Below are 26,186 nucleotides of genomic sequence, written 5' to 3'. Positions count from 1 at the left end.
ATGGCTCCTATTAAGAGACACGCTTACAACGCAGAGTTTAAACTCAAGGCGATCAGTCACGCAGTAGAACACAGGAATAGAGCAGCAGCGAGAGAGTTCAACATTAATGAATCAAACACGAGAGTAGCTCGAGCCAGCAGAATTAAGAGTCCCCCTAGGAACTCGCTAACTGAACAATGGTTCCATGGGTGAATTATGTAAAACCCACTACAACGTTTTACATTTTACAGTTATTATGTTATTGCTTTACTGTTATTGTTTTGCACTTGTTGTCTGTGCACATTACGAGTGTCACTATATTGCAACGTTTAATTTACCATAACAGTATCAGACGTTTTTTTTTGCGTGAGGACTAAATGGAGGAAAAGTAAAATGTTATGCCTTGCTGTTGTTCAAAGATGTTAAAGATGTGTCACGAAAATGCTTTACCTCAGAGAAAATAATAAAACAGCTGTTTATTCATTTTGGGAGTGAATGGATTTGTGGAAAGCTTGTTTGTTATCTATTAATAAAGTTTGACTGACCTATCTGACTGTTTTGTTGACATTCCCTTTAGCGCAGCACCATCTAACGGTTGCATAACCTAACTACATCCTCTACTGTAGCCAAGCCAAGTTAAGTCACATTTATTTATGACGCCCTTAATCACAAAAATGTCTTGAAGGACTGCACAGGATTACAATTACAAAATTGCACAATTACCTGATCTTAAACCAGCATGCACTTATAGCACCTTATAATGGGGTGCGCCTTATGTGTGGAAAAAGTTTAAAAATACATCATTCATTGAAAGTGCACCTTATAACACGGTGCGCCTTATAGTGCGGAAAATACGGTACTGTTAATTTGGCACCTACAAAACTAGCGTGAGAGGGGTATTCTGAGTAGGGTAGGAGATACAAAGTAGGTACTAGAATGGAATCAATTTTGACATAAACCTTAACAACAATACAGAATGAAAGCACATGTTTTAGTGAGTAAATCCTGTGTACGCGTTTTAATGTTGTGACCCCTACATGAGTTTCATTCCGGCAATAAATAACACCCACAAGCTTCATGCCGCAAAAGATACTTTTCAAACGTAGCATGAACAGTAGCGGCAGTAGCTCAGGCGCAAGGGATCCCAGTTCGAATCCCGGCTTGTCCGTGTTGCATGTCGAAGTGTCCTTGAGTAAGACACTGAACCCCAATAAGCAGGTTAGCGTCTTACATGGCTGGAATACAAGGCCGGTATTGGGAAATGTGAAGCACACTGTAAGGCGCTTTGGGAAGTCATTGACTTGAAAAGCGCTATATAAATGCAGATCATTTCATTTAATTTCATGTCTCATTTGGTTACTTATGTCATTTTGAGCAGGAGTCTCTAATGTGGTGCCCACTAAGAGCACCAGAGTAGCCCACTGACTAGTTTTGAAAATAGTTCACCAGTAATGGTTCATAGCAATTTTATAGGAATTTTAATGTTCTTACTTGCGTGAGAAATCATTTACATGATTGGTGTCTTTATTAAAAATATTTAAGTAGTTGACAGTGCTTATTTTCACCTGGTAATGACATAATAATAATAATAATAATAACTTAATAACAACACGATAATGACATCAGTTGCTATTTAAAAATTCATTTCAAACTGTTACCCCTGCAGTAACAAAGAAGTAGCTCTCAGATTCAGAAAGGTTAACAGCCCCTGATTTAGAGGGATCACAATTGTAGAGAACTCTCTGTTATTGTTAGTGTCACAGTCCTGAAGTCATGTTTGATTTTTTCTGTCTCCACCTCTCACTTTACCTTGCCTTTTTTTGTCCTCCATGACCTCTCCTGCTCACTTTTCAAGCACTCCTGATTTCAGGCTTGGTGCTAGTTTGTTGCCTCTTTTGTCACGTTCCAGGCCATCTTGTCACAGCCTTGCTTAATTCCAGTGTACCGAACCCTTACCTCGTTTCCTGACCACGAGTACCGCCTGCCGACCATTTATACTGTTTAACCGGATCACCCTTTGCCTGTCTCTGGACCACGACTGCTGCCTCTGGTGATTTTGGTACTGTTGCCTATTTCTGACTCCCAGTGTACCAAACCCTGTCCAAATAAGAGATCCTTTGCTGCACTAATCCGTGTGTTAGCTCTGTGCTTCCACGCTACCCCTAGCAGGTCCCGACAGTTGTCTACTACTGGCAACGTAATAAGTGTCACTCCAGGTAGGTAGCATGTTTACTCAGCCTTTGTTGTGACACAGTCAATCTGTCGATGTTTACTTCAATGTGTCATCAGAGAAGGCTACAAACAACATTGTTGCCAACTTCATTGACCTCCAAAGGTATTTATATTAGTGTGCACATCCTCATAAAGTACACTATTAGATTATTCATTGGTGCGGTGCGTCGTTTGAAGTTTCCTTTAAAAATTGAAAGTAGAATACATTTTCATACAAAAATTTGTTAATAATGCCCCACTGAGTTCAAAGAGCTTTTTTTGCCACTGCAGCGTCTTTTATCTTACTTTAAGCAAAGCTGCAAACGCAAAACCTTAGGTAGGAGGAAAGAGGGAGGAGGGGTGGGATGGACCATTCACTCGTCATTGCAGTTCTTTCTTAGTGTAGCATGAAAATGTTAAAAGTAACAAACATCAACCCAAACTCCAAAAAAGATGAAAAAGGAAGTGTTAATTCAAATGCGTCCAAGAACTGCACCTACTTTCTAGCTTCTGCCAAACTAGCAAATGGCTTCAGCGAGTAAAAAAGTTCCAAACTCCATAGAGCACTTTTCATGTATTATGTTCAAATTAATCCTGTAAAAACTTGTCATCATTTGGTTAGGTGTGTTTCACAAAGTTTCATTTTTTAGTATCAGTTTGAGAAATGTTTGAAAAAGGTACAAAAGGCATTACAAGCTGATAAAACCCAAAGAAAACCCACCCTAATTGTGTCCTAAACACAGGATTCACTCGGTCATAGTTGATGTCATCAATGATATGCCGTATCCTTGTCACAGTAAATTGCAATAACAGCTAAGAAAGTTAAGCTGGTGAGCTTGGGTAGGCATGACGAAATGTGTGGTGGGTACTTCCTCAGTTGTTTTATCTCACTGGATCCGTCCCTATCATTTAAATGGGCCAAAACTCAGAGATGCATGTTTATCTGAGATAAAAACAAAGTGCTGGATCAGACCGTTCAAACAGTCACATTGGTAAAGCTTGAGGCTTTTATACTTCTTCCTAGCTGACCTGTTTTCTTTGTTTTATACCTCCTCGCCTAATGGTCCAGGGGGCAATCAGTGTGTTTCAGGACTTGATGAAGTGGAGCCTATTGTAGGGAACAAAGGCTTACTCCATCTTGGTTCTCTCTGGCTGACACTGTCGCTCCCTCAGGGAGTTTAATTCTCTGTGCCAGTTGTTCGCTCTCCTGCCTGGTCGTTCCGTTCAATGGTTACAGAATCAGAAACGACAACGGAAAGGAAAGATTAAGAGCAGGGTCTATTGTATACTGGGATGAATGGAATTTTATTAAATGAAGCCCAATTTTAGTTGTGTAGACTATGTTCTAGAATAGAATAGAATAGAATAGAATATACCTTTATTGTCATTGTTACAAAATGGGTTAACATATTGTGACAACGAAATTGGGCATGACACTCCAGTTTTACACATTCACAATGAGGTATGAGCCAAGAAGATAAAGGAACAGAGAAGATAAGGTTATAAAACAAGGGGGATAAGGCTATAGTTATAATTTACATGGTATTTACACAAGAAATGTCGGCATGTGGGATGTTACATACAGTGTTGTCGTGAATATTGCATTTGGTGCAAAGTCATCATAGTGCTATTCTATTTCAAAGCCATTTGATAACACCAGCGATTTGATTTTGTGTGGATTGTATAAGGTGTGATTCGGGATTGGTGCCACAAACTATGTGTTTTCCCTACAATGTGTGGTCAACCTGGATGTCTTTAGAGACCATGTAACCTTCAAAGTGGTATAACTCTCACGGGCTTTCAACATCATTGGCATTTTTTTAAATGGCCTTTTATTGCTATCAAGATTTGAGGGCTTCACCTTTTAGTGCAAAGTTACACAATTTAAGAAAATATCGTTGTCATTATACAAAAAAAATTTAGGGCTTTTTTCAGAACAAAAAAAATCGATTCATAGTGTGGCTGGTTAGCTACACGCTAGCATCGGGTATCTTCAAATCGAACCAGGTCTCCATGATGATTAAAATACAACTCAGGCTCTCAAGATTGCACAACCCAGCCAAAGAAATATGAAGGTTTTACCGCGTCCACACGTTGGTATCTTTTATTTCTTTCATTATTCGGCTATTTTAAAAACGTTTTAGGGCTTCAATGCAAGTATATACAATAATTTGGAACGAGATGGTAACTTTAAGATTTACAGGCTACTTTTGGGTGGCAATTTAATTACTTTTCAAATGGAGTTACTAATAATTGCAGCTGATTACTTTTTTTCAGTAACACGCCCAACACTGTATAAAATATATAATATCTATCTGAGGTAGCTCAAGAAGCTTCTCCTGCTAATGCCATCCAGTACTATCTGTTTAATGTGGGGGAGCAAACTCCCACCCAAAAACTGGCCTGGAGGAAGGATGAGCACCAACATCCTAATAAGAATGTGCACACCTGCAGCCTAGGAACAAAGTAAAAACAAGTGGTAGAAAATAAAGAAACCATGTGAGGAAATATAACTTTGTTACTCTCTGCCACCATTTCCTGGCTTAAAGTCATGATCGCAGCCTCAGTCAGTTCATTTCCCAGACGCATGAATAAATTATTTTTCATTTCATTTTTGGGAAGTTCGGGGTGGCGTTTACTCTGTATTTTAAACAGGCTTTTTCTTTTGTGTTCTATTTCCCTGCTACACAAACAGAAAGCTGTGATGACAAGCATAAATACTCTCTCCAACCCTACCACCCTCTCTTCTCCCCTTGTTTCCTTTCACCTAATGGGTTTCATGTCCCGGAACAATGTTCCTAAAAGTGACGTAAGAGCAGATAGGTGCGGTGGAAAAAATGTATAAAGGCTCTTTGAACTCAGTGGGCTTTGTTAACTCTACAGGATTCAGATTCAGATTCAGATTCAGATCTACTTTATTGTCATTCTAGTACACGTGTATACAGAACGAAATGTCGATGCATCTGACCCCCACAGTTTCCTTGAATGTACAGATATAAATAAAGTTGTATTGTAATTGGCTACGTATAGTATTTTACCATAGTGCCGATAGTGCAAGAAGAGTAGCTAACCAGGTGTGCAAAATGGGCAGTCAGGTTAACAAGTCAGGTACACAGTAACATTAACACTGTAACAATAACGCTGTAATTACCATAGTGCAGAGAGAAATGTGCAATGAGTGGCAAGCTATAAAAAACTGCCAGTAGTGCAAAAAGTCAGATTTAGCAGCCGTTTAGATTTGAGTTAACTATATGTTAGATTGACCATTTAACAGTCTAATGGCCAGGGGGACTAGACTACTGCGGAACCTGGTGGTCCTGCACCGCACACTGCAGTACCTCTTCCCAGAGGCTAGCAGAGTGAACAGTCCATGATGGGGGTGAGAGGGGTCCCCGATAATGTTCTTAGCATGGGATAGGCAGCGCTTCTGGCCAATGTCCTGAATGGAGGGAAGTGTAGTCCCGATTATTTTCTCTGCTGTCCTCGTTACCCTCCTCACACTACCCCAGTCGGTAGCGCTGCAGCCTCCACACCACACAGAGATACAGCTGGTCAGGATACTCTCTATGGTGCCCCTGTAGAATGTGATGAGGGAGGGTGGGGGCAGGTGGGCTCTCCTCATCCTCCGCAGGAAGTACAGGATGCAGACAGTGTCTAAGAGACTTGACCACAATTGGCTATACAACAAGAGCTTCAGCAAATGGCAACATCCATGTTAATTGAGATGATCATGGAAGAAACCTTCCAAGGGAAGAACGTCATATTCAAAGGGGAAACGCTTCGAATTATATGTAAAGAATTTTAAACTTATCGTCTTGTTGGGCCCTACTCATGGGATTTTTCTGACTAATGGACAATGATGATCATGTTTGTTAATTTGTAGAAAAAGCAAGATGAGTAATCCTTCGGTCATCGCTGTCAAAGGGTACCAAAACCCCCCGCAAAACATGAAAATCCACCCTTCATAAAAGCCCCGAAGGGTCAAACTTATTTTGAATTGACGTCCTGACCAACTGAGATCATACTACTGTAACAAAAAATGACTATAGCTCTACATAGGAAAGAACACATAATTGCAGTTAGATGAGCTGTATTTACTGTCATTATAAATAAGTATAACAAAATTGAAGGGCTTCTCCTTTTCGTGTGAGAAAGTGATTTAGAAAGCCGCTGTGTAGCTGCACACTAGCATCGGGTATTTTCGTCCTGGCCAGGTCTCAGGGATGATTAAAATACAACCTTCCTGAATGTAGCAGTTTTCCATGACTTGTAGCTCTATGTCATCTGTTTCACAGGTAATGGATCTGGCGTACCTGAGATACAGGCCTAGTAGGGGATGGCTTGTGAGAGTTGCTACATAGCCTAGCTGCAGTAGGCCTGACGTGCAGCCTCGCTAATGCTGAACCTGATAATAATCCACGGAGCACCCGCTGGTGATCACCATTTTTTTGGGCTCTTCTAATTTTAATCAGAGTCCGATTTAAATGATGAATTTATTTTCAATGTAAAGCCCCTAAAAGTCATGCTTTGTGTGCCTGCCCCGTCGTTTGTCTGAAAGCACACATCAGGCTATCACAGTCGTACGCGCAGTCATGGTCACTCAACACACACACATACAACCTGCCTGCGCGATAACATTTTCTGTCTGCTGCAAAAACACAACGCATGATACACTGATATCAAAGACAATAAAGACCATTCAATTCAAAATCTGTCAAGCAGTGAACAAGCGATAAATCAAAGTTGAAGGAGCAACGTATTGTTGTATTTGAAAATAATTTTGTAGTGGATGTCCTTTAGGAGATGCAACAGGTGGAACTGCAAAAAATCCCACATCAATAGTATCAGTTGGAGTAGGGTAGGTAAGAAAGCTGATTTCATATTGAAAGAAAACCGTTCACTTGCAGCAGATGGTACATGAGTGACAAGACATCATGTGTGAAATGGAGGAAGGAAGGTCCTCTGGGAACGACTCTTCTGTCATGGCGAAGCGCTGCCTGTCACATCTTTTGCCGTGTTCCACTTGGTCTCCTTTGTTTGCGTCGGATTGCATTTCATTTCTCTCTGGAGCTTTACAGTGCGCTACAATCAGGAGACGATGGGGTAAAACGAGGTAGAAGGCGTTGCTTCTACTTACTGATAATTTTCCAAATGGAATCACCAGGGACTTTTTTATGGATATATTCTCTATCATCTTACTTTGTTTCTTTCTTCTCTCTTGTCTTGCTTCTTGTGCCAGCCACCTTTGGCAGCTTTTCAATCCCAGTCTCTCTATTTCCCATCTCCACAGACCAAAACCACCATTAAGACTTTGGGGAACAAACACATATAGGTTAAAAACTTGAAAACTCTTAGCCATCGCAATACTGTTAGGGGTAGGCGTATCAATCCAAATATCAATTCTAAGCAAGTACCTGAATCAGATCTATATTTTTCTTCTGGGATTTACACCACCAATTTCCTAAAAGCATTACCGTAAATTCCGGACTATAGAGCGGACCTGATTATAAGCCACACCCACCACATTTTAAGAGGAAAAGCGATTTTGTACATACACAAGCCGCACGCGCATGCGCCCACATTCAAACATGTAACACGAACCCAAAATTAACCCAAACCCGACTTCAAGTCCCACGATTTAAACTAAATGTCCCTCATTAAAGTCCACAGTCCAAAAATCACAGCCGGCAAAATAAACGGAAAATGATACCGGTACTAAGGGTTTGACGCAGACCTGCAGAGTCCGGGTCCCGTTGAAAGTAATCCAAGGAAAAAAGTGTATATTTCCAAAGGTAAGGGTGGGAAAAATATATCAGATGATCACATTTACTCACGCAACTCCTTTTTCTTTACCAACTTTTACCCCCTCTTCTTTCCTTGTTTGTCCCTCACCTTTAGCGGTCCCCACTTAAACTTGGCACCCCACGTTTGTTCCGCTCCTCATTTTTCGTTCACCCGTGCAAAACATATCAGAATAAGTGTCTCAAATAAATACATTACAAAAATATACAGTTGCAAATACATATTATACATGGATTACACATATTTATAAAGAAAGACGGTACACCGAGAGAGTTTTCAAAGCTTTAATAATAATTATATAGCCTTCAACCCAAACGGTGCCTGTGACAGTGGAGCTAATGGTAGCAACACTCAAGCGCCACTGGCGGCCGTTAGAAAAATTACGCATCTCTGAATAAGCCGCAGGGTTGAAAGTTAGGGAAAAAAGTAGCGGCCTATAGTCCGGAATTTACGGTACATTCCTTATGGATATAGCGTAGCCTTTCTGTCACTCACCCAGTGCCCTCTGTTACTTTACCTTTATTCCTGAGTTGTGACGGACAAAAAAATACTTTTAGCACCTCCCCCTACCTGGCAGGCAGAAAAGTGAGCCAAATCTATGCACCTACCCCTACCAGAGGCTAAAAATGACAGAGACGAACAAGGAGCGCAGTGTGGAGTGGAGGTTTTTCTAACAATCATGACATTTCCAATCAAAAAGTATCGGATCAGAATCAATCGATACAATGTTATATTTACTTAGATCGGATCGACACCTAACTACCCACTATAGCTCACCTCTACTTTGCTGAAAATGTTCCCCAAAAATGTAGATTTACGGTGTAAACAAACTAGATATTTATGACATGAAAAACTTCAAGGTCAGATTAGGTTCTAACTATGTCCAACCGTTACTCAACAGAGACATTTAAGGTCAACGGACAAACCTGCAGCTACGGGTGCCAATGAACTTCAAGCAGCAATACTTTGCAAGCCCAAAAGAGCTTAATCGTCTGAAAAGCTCCTTAGCAGCTGTTATTTACATGAGTGTGCAGCTCAGGTGGCGCGCTAATTCATTGACATCATTTCCTGTCAGTGGTGACAAATGGCAGAGGTGGGGGTGCCTCTGATTCAACAAAGTAGCTGACTAGATTCCATTGGAAGGAAATATAGAGACCATTAATGCCGCCGCATGGGCCTGCTGAAAATTGAAAGCCGGGGAGTTCGAGAACTTATTTGTTTGTTTACAAAAAGCCACGGATGGAAACTTTTCCCTAGTGCAAACGTGCAAAGTTTAATACATCGTGAGACTGATATAATACCAGAAATGTTGCAGTGTAAAGTAAACATTTAATAAAGGCAAACAATAAAAAAGGGACATATGTTTTTCTTTCAAAAGACAGCCACCATACATTCCAATGCTTGATGTAAAACAGGAGTTCAGAGAGTATTGTGGGTCTACCTGTTGATCTATTGATTATTTTTCCAGATAATTAAATTTTCGTGGCGTCAATGCTGAATTCTATCGCGTTTTTGGAAGTGGACCCAAATGCAGGGCATTCAGAGAAGAGACAATTGTGTTCAACAAAGAATGATATTTGTCAACAAAGACTAAGAACAAAAACCAAACAGGTCTTTTAACAACTACTAAAGTGCCCAAACCCTAAACAAAAAAAAACTAATGCGAAATAGTAACAGAAGACAAGATGAAAGTGGTGTGAAAATAGCAATTACCCAACCTGTGTGGTGTCCAAAAAGTTATTATAAAGAATCAAGGAAATCCCATCAGATGTGAGAAAATTGGGCGCAGGTTTGCCCAGTTCCACACCATCTGGTCGGCCCCTCTGGTAAACGTGGTGTACCAGATCTTGATTTCTCCTTCCCCTTAAAGGCTTGATGCCAGACAGACCATAAAAACAAAAATATCTTGGGGATTGCAGCAATACAGTCCTTCACAAGAGCAGGGACAACTGAGGGTACTTGTTTGTCCCCACCGAAACAGGGCAAAGAGCGACCGAGTGACCTCGTCGCCAGGAAAGAAAACTTCTCGCCTCCAGGACAGGTTACAGGAACGGTCGAGGAATCCTTCCCTCACCCCATGGACAGGGTACAGAAGCTGCCGAAGGACATTCTCCTTGCCACCGGACCTGGATATGGAAGTTTCTTGCGAGGTCCTTTCATGGTTAGGCCATTCCGTCACGTTTTTGGAGGTGGATTCAAATGGAGTCAGGTGTGTTAAAAAAAGAATTATATTTATTAACAAAAACAACAAACAAAAACATACCAGGTCTCTAGCAAAGTGTCCAAAACAGACAAGAGAACAATACCTGACTTGGTAATGGAAGACAGAATGAAAGTATTATGGAAATGGCAGAGACCTGACCCCATGTGCCGTCCAAACAGTCATTTGAAACGGTCAAGGTAATCACCATCAGGTGTGAGGATATTAGGTTCAGGTGTGCCCAGTTTCACACCTCTGGTTGGCATCCTCTTGTGAAGGTGGCATACCAGATTCTGACACTTTTGCACAATTTGCCGGACTTTATGACCATTTAAGAAACCAATTATCTCTGGTTTCACTAAGGTTGCTCCAGGGAGCAGCAGCATAACCAGACTTACAGTAAATGCCACAACACTACCTGACAGTCACATTCAGTCACCTGACATGTCCAAAATCCCATTATTTCTGACTGATACTTTAACGGGCTTTCAATTTGTCTGTTGACGTGTTCACAGCTGTTGGGGACTCATTAGCAACTTGATGTAATTGTTTTTAGCCCGAACATGATTGAGCACGTTCTGCACAGTAATTGTTGTAATTCATTTGGCTTTTGCAGCCCTTCCACAAGGAGGCTTTACGCATTGTGTGAATGTGACTTTCCCACCAACCCCCCAACCCTTTACACATTCCCATCCGTGCCACCATCTGCGTCACTTCATTAATGACATTCCTTTGTAATGAATTCAACATTGGCTTAATGTCTCCGAAGACACAGTTTATTGAAGGAGACCAGCTTTGTCGAATTAATCCGAAACCATGTGGCATGTAAACAATACTAACCGTTGTCTATCTGTATGGACGTCCGCATTCACATGATGTTACTCTCATTATTTTGCATTTGTTACAATACATACTGTGCATCCCATATTCACTAATAATGAACAAAGTAAATAAAGCATTCGTCCCTTTAGCTTCAACTGTGAGGATATTACTTTAAGACTTAAAATTGTCTTTGTGAACAATGACACATTTGACAATGTACTGCATAAATCGACGGAATTTGTGAATAGTATACTATAAATAAATAGATATCAGTCTTACCGGAGCATGAGCAGGACCCAAATGCGTGATGTTTTTCACACAAGCTTTTATTTCACGTGAAATGGGGAGTCATGCACGTTAGGCAGCGGTCTGGCGTGGAAAGACAGGAAGCCAGGGACCGATGAGATCGACACCAATTGCCCGAGCAGATATCAGACAGATGGGGTCAATACCGGACAGGATGGGACAGACAGAATTGATATTGAAACATGATATAGAAATTAAACTGGAGAAATTAGCAGGGAACGAAAACAGGAGAGAATAATAAACAGGACAAATATAGAAGGGAACTAAACTGGAAACCAATATTAAACAGGACATATATTTAACCACAGCTTGGGTATCTATATTTATACATGCATAATATAATAATAATTCTGTCAGGATCAGAACGGAAACAGGACCCAATTGTGTTACATTTCTCACAAGTTTTATTGAAGGAAAGAGGAAGGGCTGCGCCCACGATCCGGTGTTCACTAGGCGCGGGATGCAAGTCGCTCTCATACTTGGATTGAGATCCAAACACGGAAGTGGATCTTCCGTAGCAAGCGATGGCGGTGTCAAGGACGGAAATACAAGTCGATAACCGGGACAGGGGAGCAAAAACGTGGTCGGGGTCAGAAAAGGGGTCGTGAGCCAGGAAAGGAGAGTAGACGTGGTCAGGATCAAAAAACGGGTCGAAGCAGACAAGAGCAAAATACCGGTGGGCGTCAGGGTCGAAAAAAGCTTGCCGAGTGGTAACTGAGGTTTGCAGACGGACTGACAAAAGGGGACAGATTATATAATATATGTGAATACAAATGACACAGATTTTATTTCTCAATAGAAATCAATAAAATGCACTATTCAGTCTCTGAAATGTCCGTCCCAGTGACACAAGCACATCATGTTACAGAACATACAACTGAAAAATGTACGGACAATATTTAATGGACAAAACTTCCATTATTTTGTGCACATATTTACTGATTTTTTTTGCCTGTTAACCACAGAACATCTGCGTTACATCAAATGTCCAACAGATGTCAACACTGCGAAATGAGCTATTAAATGAGGCCTCGATTGATCAGGCTTTTGGCAAAGCAGTTAGCCCCAAATGTCACGATTGCCATGGCGTGAAATTGGCCCCACCCGTGTGGCGCCAGATGCGGCTTGTTGACTGATTGGCTTTCCTTCTTTTCAAGCTCATTGCTCTCACTCACAGTTTGTCAGTCCGTCAACAAACCTCTGCCCCGCAAGACGTGGATTTTTACTCGGTCCTGTTTCCTGTATGCTATGGCTCCCGTTAATTTTCTCCTGTTTAAAATTGGTTTCCAGTTTCGTTCCCGTCTAGTTTATCCTGTTTAATTTCGATATCTTGTTTTGATATCAATACTGTCAGTCCCGTTGTTAAATATCGGTTTCCAGTTTCGTTCCCGTCGAGTTTGTCCTGTTTAATTTTGATATCCTGTTTTGATATCAATCCTGTCTGTCCCACCCTGTCCGGTATCGACCCCATCTGTCCGATATCTGCTCGGGCAATTGGTATTGATCTCGTCGGCCTCTGGCTTCATATCATTTGACGCCAGACTGCTGCCTGACATGCATGACTCCCCATTTCCCGTAAAATAAAAGGCTTATGTGAGAAATGTCACACATTTGGGACCTGATCCTGTTACGGTTCTTGACACAAAAGACTCGATACATTCACGGGGCTTCATCCCAAAGAATTTGTGTTTGGGAAAGGAGGCAAGGGTTCGGTACACTGAAAACAAGACGAGGCTGAGACAACACTAGAACAAGACAAGAATGGCAAGAATAGCACTCCTGGCTAAAACAGAAGTGCTTAAATTTTAAGAGAGGTGATTAGGGCGCAATCAGGGCATGTGATACCAGGTATGAGTGGAAATCTGAGTCAGGGAGGATGTGACCAGAAAAGGAAAAGGGAACGCTAGAGGGAGAGAGAGGAAACCAAACCTGACAGGCAGAATGCTACAAATCCAGCCAATATTATGTGATCAACTAAAAAAAACTGCTATGTCCCCAACAATGGCACATCATCTTACACCCTTGCTTAAATGGACCCTCGAATGATGACAATTGTGTTTTTTTTCCCCAATAAATGCGGTTTGATTTCACAGGCACTGCCACAAACTGTATGTAGGTGCCAGGATGACTCTTTCTGCATGCAAAACAGCCTCTTATTGCCTGGCTCGACAACCAAATGTAATTTATCAGCAAAACAGAAGGGATTTCGAGAAGGGGCCAGTGAAAAGTGGGTGACCCGTATCGTCTGGCTGAATAGGGGGCGGTGTACCCACTTCCACTGGCCCCTAGAGTTGGTCAAAAGTGGTGTACTCGTCTTCCCCGGATCATTAACTTCTCATAACACAGAGCACGACTGACACAAAGGTCTCACAAAACAAGCTTTTAGAGTCCCAAGGGTCCTATTAGTCACTGCTGGAGTTAGCCAAGCGGTGGAAAAGTACTCAGCACGTGACTATATCTCAGATTCTCATAACTCAGGGGTAAATAATTATTATGGCATAGATCAGTTGTGTGTAGCATATACAGTATAGCATTAAACTTGATAAAATTTCAAGTCAAACTTTAAGATACTGTATGCGACGAGTACTATCCATCCATCCATTATCTGCACCGGTTCTCCTCAGTCACAGGGGTGCTGGAGCCCATCCCAGCTATCCTCGGGCAGTGGGCATGGGACACCCTGAACTGTTTGCTAGTCAGTTGCAGGGCGCCATGAGTACTAATCAAATTCAAAATATGTACTGTATTTTTTGCAACATAAGGCGCACCAGATCATAAGGTGCGCTCCTTGAAAACGGCCTTTTGTGAAATATATTTTATATACAAGGCACACCGGACTTCAGAGGCAATATCTTAAGCCTGAGCTCGACCCAAAATTCAGCAAGGGTCAGGCATAACGTGTCTATCATTACGTTTGGGTTCGGGTTGGCCCGAGCTTCTCTCTATCTGACTTTTCTTTTTTCTTTTTTTTAATATCCTACCTGTCATTGTTCTTTGTTTCTTTTATCTTTGTGGGGAATATCCGAGGAGAATTCTCACGTTCCCCGAGATATTTGCCAAAATGTGCTTTTGGAACACCACATAAAATGATGTGAGTAATTAAAATTGGCATATTCTTTCTTACATTAAAAAAGGGTTCACATTGTTGAAGCTGCATGTTGTCATCGTTGCCATGGCGCCCAATTGGCCCCGCCCGTGTGGCGCCAGCTCTCGCTTGTTGACAGATTGGCTCCCTGTCAGTATTTAAACTCTGTCCTGTCAGTCCCCTTTTGTCGGTCCATCTGCGAATCTCTGTTTTTACACGGCAAGCCCTGCTCAGTAGCCTAGATGGTAGTGTGCCCGCTTTGAGACTGGGAGGTCGCTGGTTCGCGCCTCGGCCGAGACATACCTAATTGGTATAATGGCGGCGCCCTCTGGCTGTGGCTGCATCGACTCGCTACAACGGGTCAGGTGTATCGACATTTCGTTCTGTGTACATTGTTACAAAGAATGACAATACAAAGGAAATTATTATTATTATTATTATTCTTTCGCCTGGCCCGTTTTTTGCTCCCGTTTGCCTCCCGCTACGATCTGTTTTGATTTCGACCACGTCTGCTCTCCCGCCCCGGATTACGACCCGTTTTGGATCTCGACCACGTCTACTCTCCTCTCCTGGCGTTCGAGTTGTTTCCGTTCCCGACCACGTTTTTGCTCTCCTATCCCGGCCACTGACCCGTATTTTCCGTTCCCGACACCACCATCGCTCGCCACGGATGTCCCACTTCCGCGTTCAGAGCGACCTGCTCTCCGCGACCAGCAATCACTGGATCGTGTGTGCAATCCTTTCCCTTCTTCCCAAAAAAACTGTGAGAAACATTACGCGAGTGGGTCCTCTTTCCGTTCTGGTCCTGACACATGTATGTCTTTCTGGCAAAACATCTCCCCCTCAGATTGAATTTACTTGTCGTCATCCAACTTTATGTGTATGTACGGAGGGGGGGCAATAATTTTCCTCCTCTCAAGCAATTTGCCTCCACCAAATGTGTCCATGGGATGGGGAGTGACCACGTTGGGTTGTCGAAAAAAAAAAAAAAATCGAATGACAGGAGAGAAGGATGGGATTTGAGGGATGAAAATTTCTCTATGACTGCTCCTCTCATTACTTGATGGTGTTATTTTGTCAATTGCTCTGTTCCATCGTCTCTCCATGTCACCATCCAGAAATTGGGTGGAAGCTAACTTCCATTTCACTTTTTTTTACTGGCACATCTATTGCTTTAGGAGAAACCTTTGTGATGAAGAAAATTTAGCCATACATTATACTGTAGACCCTTGTTTTTGGTGGAGGTTGAGTTCCAAAAACGTCCTGCGATAGTCAAAAACAGCAATGTACAAAAAAATATGTATTTGATATCAATAAGATATGATAAAGTAGATCTGAATCTGAATCTGAATCTGATATGTACAACTGTCACAAAATAACTATACATCTACCAATAAAAACACAGAAAACAGAATTGCAGCAAGATAATTGGTCATTATTGTCATTGAACAATAGTACGGCTTTCAGTGTGAGAAAGCGATGTAGAGAACTCCAGATCATCCGTTTCATGGGTAATGGATCCGGCGTTGGTGAGATACAGGCTCGGAAGGAATGGCTTGTGAACGTTGTTACATACTCCCAGAAGTAGGCTGGACATGAAGCCCTGCTTTTGCTTTATCTCCTGACGCCCCTCGGTCTCTTCCCGGACATGATAACAATCCACGGAGCACCTGGTGGTGATCAGCATTCTGTTGCACTCTTCTGACTTTCCTCAGAGTTAAATTCAATTTCTTTATTAATTCTTTGGCATCCAGGTTGCAAATGAATTCAAATGCACAAAACACAACACGCAGCCACCGACAGTAGTTCAGGCAGAACTTGATGTTTGTCCTGCCGCTGTTTATTTATTACTCGTCTGCCTCATCATCGAGGTACAGTCACTACCACTCGTACCGGGTAGTTATCATTCATTCCACTCATCTTGCAGACCAAAAAAAAGGTTAGAAAAAAATAAACAAAAAATAAAAAAAGAAGGAAAAGAAGGAAAAGGAGAAAAGGGAAGGCAGAAACAAAGGATAAATGCTGGAAAGAGAGATGAACAAAGCTCTGAAAATAAAATCAAAAGGAGAAAAAAGAGAAGGAATAGAGGGAAAAATGAAAAGGAAGAACAAGGCAAGTAAAACAAAAGAAGGGTATTCTTGTCAGAACCAGAACAGGCAGTAGACCCAAATACGTAACGTTTCACACAAAGCTTTATCAGAGAATCGAGGAAGTCGGGCGCGGGGTAACAAACGACAGCGATCTGGTGCTCACTGGGCAGGAGGGGCAGGAAGCCCTCGCAAACGAAGCATGATCGGAGATCGGAAGCAAGTCAGGCAGCCGGGATGGGAGATCGGAGCGTGGTCCGAGGACGGAAGCAAGTCGGGCACCCAGGACGGGAGAACGGAGCGAGGTCGGAGATCGGGACAAGTCAGGTAACCGGAGTCGATCGGGAAGCCAGGGACAGACGAGCAGGAAACAGGACAGGACGGGACAGACTGGAGCCAGAGTCAAAAAGTGCTTGCCTTGTATGTGCAGAGGTTCGCTGATGGGCTGACAAGGAGGGAATGAGACTGATGTGTTTAAATAGGGGGGAACTAATTCGTGATCAATGGCAGCTGGGGCTAAACGAGTGAGCGCAGGTGAGAGCAATTGCCAAATCATGATAATGCTTGGTATATTACCATTAATAATGTAACATTATCCACAAAATGAATAATTTTTTTAATCTATTATTCTACTAAATTCTAATAGCATTTATTTTTCAAACTTCTTAATACTAAACAACTGTAAAGTCGAGCAGTTGGAATAACTGCATGACATAACAACATGTCGACTTTTCAGTGCAACAACCACTCAACAATGGAATACAAGAATAAACTAGAAAAAAGGAAATTGTGAACACATCCTTGAAAAACACTGAGAATATAAATTAAAATAAATACATCTAAATACATCAAAAAAAAAAAAAAAAATATATATATATATATATATATATATATATATATATAGGGTTGGGTAGGGTAGGGTTACTTTAACTTGATTACTTTCAATTACTTTTGGAATAAGCCAATACCAAATATGCTAATAAAAGACAAAATAAACTAAATATGAATACAATTATGACTCACAACACGTGGTAAGATTTCTCTCCTGGCTTTGATCTCTTTGATCTCCGGCAAAGCTAACATAAAATGTGACAGAAACAAAATCAAAATAAATCCAAACAGCTTGCCAACATCATTTTTGCCGTTCCATGTATTCCGTTACTCCCCAAGCCTGCACAAAATTTACAAAACTCAATTCCAATGAAGTTGGGAAAGTGTGTTAATTGCAAATAAAAATTGATCCAAGTAAATTGCAAATTCTTTTCAACCCATATTTAAATGAATGCACAGCAAAGACAACATATTTATTGTCTTCACTCATAAACTTTATTGTTTTGGGAGAAAATCATCAACTCTGTAATTTGATGACAGCAACACGTGCCAAAATAGTTGGGACAGGTGTCAATAACTACTCAGAAAGTGGATGAATGGAAATCAACCAACTATTTGCAGGTGAACAGATGAATTAGCAACAGGTGAGAGTTGTTACTGGGTATAAAAAAGGGAGACCCGAACAAGCTAAGTCATTCACATGCAAGGATGGGGCGAGGTTCACCTCTTTGTGAACAACTGCGTGAGCAAATTGTTGAACAGTTTAAAAACAACATTCCTCAAAGTACAATTGCAAGGAATTTAGGGATATCATCATCTACAGTCCATAATATTGTGAAAAGGTTCAGGGAATCTGGAGAAATCACTGTGCGTAAACGGCATGGCCGTAAACCATTATTGAATGCCCGTGACCTCCGAGCCCTCAAGCGGTACTGCATTAAGAACCGACATCAATGTGTAAAGGACATCACCACATGGGCTCAGGAACACTTTGGAAAACCACTGTCAGTCAATACAGTTCGACGCTATATCCGTAAGTGTGGGTTAAAACTTTATGTTGCAAAGCGTAAGCCATTCATCAACAACATCCAGAAACGCCGCAGGGTTCTCTGGGCCCGAGCCCATCTAAAATGGACTGATACAAAGTGGAAAAGTGTTCTGTGGTCTGATGAGTCAGTTTTCCAAATTGTGTTTGGAAATTGTGGACGTCGTGTCCTCCGGTCCAAAGAAGAACAGAACCACCCAGACTGTTATGCACGCAAAGTGCAAAAGCCAGCATCTGTGATGGTATGGGGGTGCATGAGTGGCCAAGGAATGGGTAACCTGCACATCTGTGAAGGCACCATTAATGCAGAAAAGTACATTCAGGTTTTGGAACAAAGTATGTTGCCATCCAAACAGAATCTTTACCATGGGCGCCCTTGCTTCTTCCAGCAGGATAATGCCAAGCCACACACTGCACGTCTCACGACAGCGTGGCTTCGTAGTAAGAGGGTGCGGGTGCTTGACTGGCCTGCCTGCAGTCCTGACCTGTCTCCCATTGAAAATGTGTGGCGCATTATAAAGCGCAGAATAAGACAAAGGAGACCCCGGACTGTTGAACAGCTGAAGCTGTACATAAAGCAAGAATGGGAAAGGATTCCACTATCAACGATTCAACAACTAGTCTCCTCACTTCCTAAACGTTTATTGAGTGTTATTAAAAGGAAAGGTGATGTAACACAATGGTGAAGAAGCCCCTTTCCCAACTACTTTGGCACTTGTTGCAATTATAAAATTCTAAGTTTATCATTATTTGCTTATGGAAATAAAGTTTATGAGTTTGAACATGGATAATCTTGTCTTTGTGGTGTATTCATTTAAATATGGGTTAGAAAAGGTTTGCAAGTCATTCTATTCTAATTTTACTGACATTTTAAACTTTTTCCCAACTTCAATGGAATTGACTTTTGTAGTCATTGTATTCATGTTTAGTTTCTTTTGTCTTTTATTAGCATAGTTGGTATTGGAGCAATCCAAAAGTAAGTGAAAGTAATCAAGTTAAAGTAACCCTACCCAACCGTGTGTGTATATATATATATATATATATATATATATATATATATATATATATATATATATATATATATATATAATATATATGGTAAATAACAAAACACTTTTAAAGCTTTACATACTCAACAGATGTTAAGTCAAAAACACAAATTCATTGGGAAAAAATGCGACCAATCACAAACACCCAAACAAGTTAAGCACTTCGGCACCAAAGTTGGTCATGCTTTTCGTCCCTTGTAAATTAACAACAGAATAATTATTATATTATTATGTTCCTAAAGTAAAAAAAAAAAAAAGTTTTTTATACAAGGAAACCCAGGACACTTGTTTATCTCATTACTGTCACTCACTCACACAAAAAAACAGAGACAGACACACAAGGGAATCTTACTATATTGTTTGTTCACATTACAAAGCCTCCATCAGCAAATCCAACAAGCTTAATTATAAACTTGGTCTTAATTATGAGCTGCTTCTGTTCTTGTCAAGGTTGAGCAAAGTCAATGGAAGTTGCTCAGGAATATCACAACGAAAAAATGTAGAAAAATAAAATCTGTTTACACAGTTTATGTCAAAAGGACTTTTTCAGCCTTAATCGAATAAAATCTTGTGCCGGAAATACGACAGGACAAGTTCGGCTTTCAGCATTTGTTTCGATAAAAAATAACTTCTTGATGGAACTGAAAGGCACAGAGAATCTGTATGACAGAGTAATTGAACTTTTCTTGAGGAAAGAAAAGTGGATGAGTTTTGTGCGCAAATAATAATAATAATAATACAATGTACTTCGAAGCGTCTTTCAGGACACCCAAGGTCACTGTACATATAGTAGGACACAACAATAAGGCAAGAGTAAAATAAGCAAGTAATAGCAAATAAATTACATTACGGTATGTGAGGCAGATGGTCAAGAAGAGGTGAGTTTTAAGTCCGGATTTGAAGGTGAACATGGTCAGGCGTCAATGAGTTTCAGAACTGGGAGGCAGAGCAGCTGAAAGCTCTGCTCCCCATGGAGCTGAGGTCGGCAGGGGGTTAAGTGAGATGGAGGAGGGAAGATGATCTGAGGGTGCGGGATGGCGTGGCAGTGTGAAGGAGGTCGGACAGGTAGGGAGGAGCAAGGTTATGAATGGCCATGTAGGTGTAGAGTAGGATTTGGTAATTTATTCTATGGTAGATTGGAAAGCCAGTGGAGTTGCTGAAGGACAGGGGTGATGTAATGGAGAGAGGAGTTTTCGGTGATGATGCGCGCAGCAGAGTTATGGACCAGCTGAAGTTTATGGAGGGACTTTTGAGGTAAACCGTAGAGGAGGGAATTGCAGTAATCAAGGCGTGAGGTGACAAGGCTATGGACGAGGATGGCTGTTGTGTGTGGGGGGTGAGGGGATCAAAATGATTTGTAGTGAGTACAATGTGGCTGTGTTCATAAATAATGTTGCAATTTGATTAGGTTATTGTTGATGCTTGTTTCTGTGCCATAGCTGTAGCTGCAGTAAATGCTTTATAGCCATTAAATAGTTATTGAAGGTTGGATTGATTCAGACATACTGTATGTCACAAAAGTGAGTGCACCCCTCACATTTCAGCAGAGATTTCATCAGAATTAAACAACACTGAAGAAACATTGCTTTGACGTAATGAAAAAGTAATCCGTGTAAAGCTTATATGGCAGTTTACATTAATGTTTCGCCCAAAAACTCAGAATATAGCCATTAGTAGCTAAACCTTTGGTAACAAAAGGGAGTACACCCTTAAGTAAAAGTTCCTGAAGTTCAATATTTTGTGTGGCCACCCTGGTTTGGCATAACCAATGAAATCCTCCTGGTTAGGGATTTCACCAGAGCCACACAAATATCCACTCGAATGCTCTTCCACTCTTCATGACAGAGCTGGGGGACATTTGAGATCTTGTGCTTCTCCACCTTCCGCTTGAGGATGCCCCAAAGATGTTCCATTTGGTCAGATCTGGAAACATACTTGTCCAGTCCATTCCTTTTACCCTTAGCTCCTTTAGACAAGCCTTGGTCATCTTAGAGGTGTATTTGGGGTCATTGTGAAGCTGGAGCATTGCCATGCGACAGTTTTTGGAGGGAGGGGAGAATCCCTTGCTCCAGCATTTCACAATACATGCTTAACTTCATGTTGTTTTCGATGAAATGCAACTCCCCAATTCCAGTTGCACTCATGCAGCCCCAAACCATGACACTCCCAACAGACTTTTTTTTATCTGGTCAAAGTTTCTTCAGTGATGTAAACATTATAATCAAATATCCGCAGACATGTGAGGGGTGTACTCACTTTTGTGATATACTCTAGCACTGCTGAAGGCCTAGGTGTGAAATGCTCAGTATACCACTGTGTAGTTAGACGTATACATTTTGGGTATGTGTGGACATGTTGAACAATGCCATGTAACCTGGTTGAAAAAGCCCAATTTGCTTAAAATATGAGCGTGTGTATGTATATGGTGATCAGCAATTTTCCGCTACATACGTGTATCATGTTCAAGCAGGCAGACAAAGTGATAAAATTATGGAGAAGAACATTGCATGCTTTGCCTCCTGTTTCCAGTATATTTATAGGAAATGGAACACAGCAGTTGCATTTTATAGCTGGCTATTCAACTCTGATTTACAGTATTTAAATCTCCTATTCATGTTTTCAAAGTGTGCACGCTTTCACGCGCCAACGGGCACAGCGGAATTCTTAACTGGGTGCTGTGCAGAATTGCTGCAAAAGCTTTACACAAAAGTACAAATATACTTTGGCTTTTTTTCATAGTTTGATATTGGGTTCGTGTTTCTGCCTCCATCGAAGAGGCTGCGTTTCGAATTGTAATATTTAGGATGACACACAAAGCAAACCGACGCTTGCTAATAGGGGTTAATTTGCTCCAAGATTTTGGATATCTTGGGGAAATTTTGGGGAGAAAACAGCTTTCCCGATTTCTAAAAAATATATATTTTTAAAATTGTTGTGACTTAATTATCGGGGTATTATTTATATTTGGATCACCCGCGACGGATGCAATGTTTTTAGAATCTGTTTGTTTTTTTGATTGTCTTCAGGTAGGTAACCCTAAATGTGAAAAGGGACACAAAACGTTGACTCAACACTTTTGGTTTTGTTGACTCAGTATTTCTTCCGACTCCCAGACCAGAACAGCATTGAACATCAAGACCATATTTTACAGGAAGTCAGGTAGGTTACCTGACTTCAGGAAAATCCCCAATAAAAGCTGACTCGACACTTCTCATAGAGAGACATTCCACTCTCCTGGACTAAAACAACAATGAATATCAGCGACATACTTTACAGGCAGCCGGGTACGTCACTCTAGAGGTAAAAATGCCCCAAAAATGACTCAGCACGTTTGGTTTTGCAGAATCAGCAGTTTTTCAAGAAAGACATTCCCCTCTTCCAGGACAGAAAAACAATTAATTTCATCACAATGTCCGCAGACAGTTAGAAGGGTTGGCCTGTATTTGAAGCAATCCAGAAAAATCGTCTCAGCACTTTTGGTTTTGCTGACTCAGTTATTTTTCCAGAAAGACATCCTACTCTGCAAGGTCAGAAGAAAGTGATAATCAACACCATCTTTTAAGGGCAGTCGGGTAAGTTATCCCAGATGTGAAAGTTGTCCCAAAAAAGTTGACTGCATTTTTTATTTTTCTGACTCAGCAGCTATCCCAGAAAAACATTTTACGATCTAAGGGCAGAACAAGCTTGGCCAGGATCACAATCTTTTACAAGCAACCAGGTAGGTCACTCTAGAGGTGAATGGCTTTAACACATAGATAAATCATTTTTTATCTGCTGTACATTACTTATCACTGTCACTTTTTGTAGGGACAAAAGCAGGATTAAAGCCCCAATTTAGTATACAGCGATCCCTGGTGGTGTTAAAATAATTATTTAAAATAGAACACTACTGATTCAAATAATAAGCAAAAACACACGTATTATCTACATAAAGAGATTCACGGGTTTAAAAATGAGTAATTATATTACCATAGGTGTCACCATCAACCACGGAGAGATAGAACATGTCATCCAATTTAAATATATTGGAGCTATCATATCAGAAGTGGGGTCAGAACCAGAATTCATAACAAGGATAGCTCAAACCACAGTCGCACTGGTCACACTTAAAACCATCTGGAGGAACAAGAACATAGCAGTGAAATCATATATCAGACTCATGCAAGCCCTGGTTACTTTCATTTTCCTCTAAGCTCTAGGCTATGGAGATGAAATGCTACAGGAAACTTCTAGGCATCAGCTACTTAGCCCATGAGACAATTGAACCAGTGTGCCACACCATCAGAGGGCACATTGGACCCTATGAAGAACTGTTGTCAACTGTGCGCAGAGGGAAACTTCAGTGGTATGGTCACGTCACAAGATCATCAGGACTGACCAAGATAATTCTCCAAGACACAGTCCAAAGGGGCCAGAGGAGAGGAAGACCCCAAAAGAACTGGGCCAAATGGACTGGTGCTAATAGGAACCGTCAACAGTAGAGAACGCTGACCGGATCTGTGTCCTTCATTGGTGCCCCTGCGACCCATGTTGTTAAGGGAGCCCTGAACGTTGAACCGTGAATTATATTCCACTACTTTAAACTGTTGGAAGAAGCTGAAATGTTTGGCCTAAGGAAGCCTCAAAGACGATTTTGCGAAGGTAGCTTGTCCCGGTGTTTCGTTAGGCATTTAACGGCCACTTACCTTCTTCAACCGTGCTCTGCATGCGATGGGTACCCGGGTACCGTAATACAAGCATTCGGCACTTGTCATCTACGACTTTTCCCCATCATTTCCTTCTTTAGACAGTCATATTGGCCACTTAGCTGCAGGCTTTGGTTCGCAAATAGCCGTTATTTGTATTGTTGGCTACTCCTCGTAGATAAAACGTGTTTCATTCTTCAGTGTCACTCGTCTTTTACAGCGAGTCATCTAAGCAAATGTTGCTGAGTTTCATGAGACAGGGTCACAACACTTGGCAAATTCTGCTTTGCTCATGCAATCTTTTACTGGCCTTTTTAATAGTGTTGTAACGTTGAAATATATCACTGCCTATATTTAGTCTTAATTATATACTTTATTTATAACTTCATTTATATAGTAGTTTATTATGTGTTTTATTTTATAATATCACCATACTTATTTGAGTTAAATACACAATGAAAAACAGGAAGTTTAAACGAGCACATTTCTGAGATCACACTAAGTCAAGTTCAGCTTTTGACAGGGTGTTTTATAGAAGTAATTAGTTATAGTTACTACTTTTTCCAGAAATTTACAGAGAAAGTAACTGAATTAGTCCATTGTAAAAGTAACTAGTTACCAGGGAATGTAACTATTTCTGTTACTTTAAAAAGTTGTATCTCAAATGATTTAAAATTTTCTGAGCAAATATAAAACACCGTGGTGACGTCTGGGACAGGAGTTTACTTGAAAAGATGGGAATTCTTACTATTTTTTGAGAACCTTTTTTTTTTCGGCTTGGCTCACTAAAGAAATGTGCTCTTCAGGTTGTTTTGGTCGCCTAAATCCTTACATTACCAATCATTATGTAACATTATCCATTGAACAATTTAAAAAGAGGTAAAATAAAGACAAAAACAAAAAAACAATTTAAAAATACAGTAACAAAAGGGAAAAGAACGATAAAAGGAAAAAAAAATAATTCCTTTTTATATATACACATTACCACTGAAAAACACGGGAAATATTTACAAAAAAAGATAAAATACAAAACAATTTTGACTGTTCTTTATGCTCAACAAATTTAAAGTCTACAACACAAAATACCCCCAAAATCTATATTGACCAATCATAGGAATAAAAAGGTGTTCCGGAGGGAACCTGCTGTTGATTGGTGGGGAACTGGCTCAACTTCATTTACTTCAAAGAGCTGGGGTGCTGTCAAATATCACTTACATTTTTTTTTTTACCAATCAGCCCTCATTTGCCTTTTCTTTTGTCACAGTGGTAAATACCATATTTGTAATGGCTAACATCCTATATAATAGTCACTATTTTGAATGGTGACAGAGGTTCCGGGTTTAAGTCCAGCTAACGCAGGCTCCCCGTGTGGAGTTTGCATGTTCTCCTCAGTGCAAGTTCTCCCCTGCATGGGTTTCCTCCAACATTCCCAAAAACATGCATGTCAGGTTAATTGGCTGGTCCAAATTGTCCCTAGGTGTGAATGAGCGAGGGTGTCCAACTGCCCACTGCTCGAAGATGGCTGCGATGGGCTCCAGCACCCCAGCGAACCTACTGAGGATAAGCTATGCAGATAACGGAAGGATTGATCGTTATAACAAAATACGATTGATAAGCAGCTTTGGAGTCCGATTTCCGAAAAGATGACGAGGTGATCATCAGTAGGATAGTGCTGTAATGTAAACTGCACGTTTAACTTGTAATATATTTGGCTTATGGATGTCTTTGTTGTATACAAATTAGGGTAAAGCACGTCAGTCATTCCACAAGTGAATTGCCTCAGCCATTGTTTGTTAGCTCATTTATGCCCAGAATATATTCTGTGAATAAAACCCTCGAAGGTGCGTCTCTTTTGTTTGCAGCCTCTATTTTGATAACCTTCCTTCGTGGTATCTGTAACCAATAAACACAACGAGGAAAAAGCAATTCCTTCTCCTGCTAGCCAAGTGCTTCTGAATTTTTTTCTGTCACGCAAACAGTGGAAGAAGAAAGAAATTCTCTCGCAACCACCCGAGCCCCACGAGATCAATCATTTTTTAAGTGATCACATAATATCGGTGGGTAAAACACAAAAACTGCAGGAT

The 26,186-nt window shown here is 40.9% G+C and overlaps 2 long non-coding RNA genes across 2 annotated transcripts; one reads left to right on the top strand and one right to left on the bottom strand.

Moving 5' to 3' along the window:
• Positions 1-6,987: 6,987 nt before the first annotated feature.
• On the bottom strand, positions 6,988-9,047 carry LOC148356595 (uncharacterized). Its single transcript, XR_015851949.1, has 3 exons — positions 8,919-9,047; positions 7,390-7,499; positions 6,988-7,272 (listed from the first exon to the last, which is right to left on the bottom strand). It is a non-coding gene; the product is annotated as an uncharacterized LOC148356595 (long non-coding RNA).
• Positions 9,048-20,555: 11,508 nt separating this feature from the next.
• On the top strand, positions 20,556-23,110 carry LOC148356594 (uncharacterized). Its single transcript, XR_015851950.1, has 3 exons — positions 20,556-20,671; positions 22,924-22,989; positions 23,057-23,110. It is a non-coding gene; the product is annotated as an uncharacterized LOC148356594 (long non-coding RNA).
• Positions 23,111-26,186: the final 3,076 nt, after the last annotated feature.

Source organism: Urocampus carinirostris, chromosome 11 (genome assembly GCF_059441175.1).
Source record: "Urocampus carinirostris isolate Australia breed hairy pipefish chromosome 11, RoL_Ucar_1.0, whole genome shotgun sequence".
NCBI lineage: Eukaryota > Metazoa > Chordata > Actinopteri > Syngnathiformes > Syngnathidae > Urocampus > Urocampus carinirostris.
This window is presented reverse-complemented; position numbering and strand designations above follow the sequence as displayed.